Source organism: Oryctolagus cuniculus, chromosome 14 (genome assembly GCF_051225735.1).
Source record: "Oryctolagus cuniculus isolate XC-2025 breed Fujian yellow rabbit chromosome 14, ASM5122573v1, whole genome shotgun sequence".
NCBI classification, from domain to species: domain Eukaryota; kingdom Metazoa; phylum Chordata; class Mammalia; order Lagomorpha; family Leporidae; genus Oryctolagus; species Oryctolagus cuniculus.
The window spans coordinates 49536990-49539406 of record NC_142880.1 but is presented as its reverse complement, the minus strand read 5'-3'; the positions used below and the strand labels follow the sequence as shown (position 1 = coordinate 49539406).

At 43.0% G+C, this 2417-nt stretch overlaps 1 pseudogene; it reads right to left on the bottom strand.

Annotated features, from left to right (window-relative positions):
* Positions 1-645: 645 nt before the first annotated feature.
* Positions 646-1895, bottom strand: LOC100346026 (actin-related protein 3 pseudogene; annotated as a pseudogene).
* Between the last annotated feature and the right edge of the window lie 522 nt (positions 1896-2417).

Genomic DNA, 2417 nt, shown 5'->3' with positions numbered 1-2417 from the left:
GTCTTTTCTTTTAAGCAAGAAACATAATACAAGTATCAGAAAGCACTAGCAGGCATCAGTTAATCAAAGATACAGCTTCTTAGTTCCAAAAGCACTTGCAAAGGAAACCACTGGTAAGGAGAGAAGGGATAAGGAGAGGGGAGCAATCTGTAGTAACTGGAATCCCATGAGTGTGTACACCAAGTCTCATGAGGTTATTTTTCAAATTTATCCTTTACTTGGTCACTTTTTCCTCAAATACTACAGTTTTTCTTTGACTTTTTTCCTCAAAGTATAAAAAGTATGAAATATAAACAAGCTATTGCACTGTACATTTAGAAGCGTGCAATTCAAGCATTATAGAGCTATCTACATACCGATCAATCCCATCAAATCTTGGATAATTCAATAATATACAAATTGTCAGGGCACAGAAAGAACTAAAACCCACTTCTTTTGTTACACATAAGATTCAAATATTCAATCTAAAGAAAAACACTTAATCATTTTGGTTCTCTACTACATGTGCATGTTGATATACTTATTAAAATACTCCTGTATAATCATGTTTGGTCTTAACTATTTCAAGTCAGCTTGTTTAAGACTTCAAAATGAGTCATCCAGACAAAACAGGTAATCAGAAAGATTATCTCTTCTCCACCTCCCTAACCCCAAGAACTATGAAGTCAATTTTATGACATGACTCCAAACACTGGATTGTGACGACAAATGCTAGGTCCGATTTCTTCATAATCCTTTTTGGTATGGAATACTTGGTAGAACTCAGGTGTGGATCCTCCAAACCAAACTGCATATCGTTGCATGTGGTGTGTACATCCATAGGTTTTGGCTTCAATCTACCGCCACTCAATTCTTCACTCAACTTCAGCCTGGCATATACAGTTCTTTTCAAATATCTTTGCAAACGATGTCCAAAGTCCCTGAACATGGTTGAACCTCCAGAGAGGACAATATTCTTGTAGAGAGGACGTCTAACATCAATAGGACAATTCTGAATTACTTCATTTACAACTTCTGAGATAGGCGGCGTAAAGTCTGGATTAGCAAACTCTGGATGAAAAAAGATTTCAGGTGCCAGGAATCTCTCATAACCAATATCAATGGAAAAGTCTTTCTTAGAGATAGCATTGATTCCAGTATACTGCTTAATCATCCACTTTGACCCATCTGTGTCATACTTGTTAAATTCCTTTACTAAATCTGGGCAGACATAACTATAGCGCTCCTTTACTGCCTTAGCAGTTTCCAGGGATTGTTCTGGAGGGATTCCTACTTCTCGGTCTCTCAGCAGTTGCTGAATAAAGTATGTTATATCTCATCATGTGTTTAATACAGCTGCCAATCACATACCCTTCAGCCACAGGAATGACATGAGTGACACCATCTCCACTGTCTATTACCGTACCAATCAATGTCCGTTCTCCTACTTGTCTTGAGGCCTAGGATGCCACTAAGGCAAGACCAACCTGTACAGCAATGTACAAGCCTGGAACACTGAAAGACTCAAACATTATTTCAGCAGTATATTCCCTGTTTTCTGGAGTATTCAGTGGAGGTTCAGTCAAAAGAAAATAATGGTCTTCAGGTTCTGTCCTTAAATATTTAAAGATCACTTGTTCCATAAACCTTTCCATCAAATCCCAATCTTCCACTATACCATGGCGAATTGGCCACTCCGATGCATGTGCAGGTTTTTCTATTGCTTCATCACCAATGAAGAAGTCTAGGTCATCAACACCTTTCATCACCCTCCTTTGAGCTTGATCACCCACTTCTGCTGATTCCTTAATAATAGAGGAAGGGATGATAAACTGTGGTGCTGTATCTCCAGCATATCCTAGTTTTGTATACCCCGTGCCACGGTCCACCACAGAGGCCGGCAGCCAGCCTGCCATCTTCCTCCTCGCCTGCTGCGGCCGCTGCCGCCAGCACCGCCGTCTGCTCCGTGCTGGTTGGGGCCAGGGATTGGCGGCAGGAGATGGCAACTATCTGACCATCCACAGCCAGGCCGCCCTCTCCGTCCAGGGGGGAAGCTGGCAAGCCCAAGCAGTAGCAAGAAAGCAGCAGGCTCTCAGCGGCTACCACTCCCGCTACCCAAGCAGCCTGGCAGTCCCGGCCCTGCCCCGCCGCGGCCTCCTCCCCCTCTCTTCCCTCTTCCTCACTCTTGCCCCCACTCTACAACTTCTCCCCCTCATGCCGCCTTAGATAAAAATATCTTTTTAAAAAATGAAATACACACTAGAAAGAGAATATGAGGAACAACAGATTGAGTCCATAACAATCGCTCCAGCACTAGGCGCTGACAGGTGAGGTTGACTATAGAATGATGAGTGATATTTTTTCCTTCCAGAAAAGTGGTCAAGGCAGCAGGGGTGGCTCAAGTACTTGGGTCCCTGCCATCCATGTGGAAGACCCAG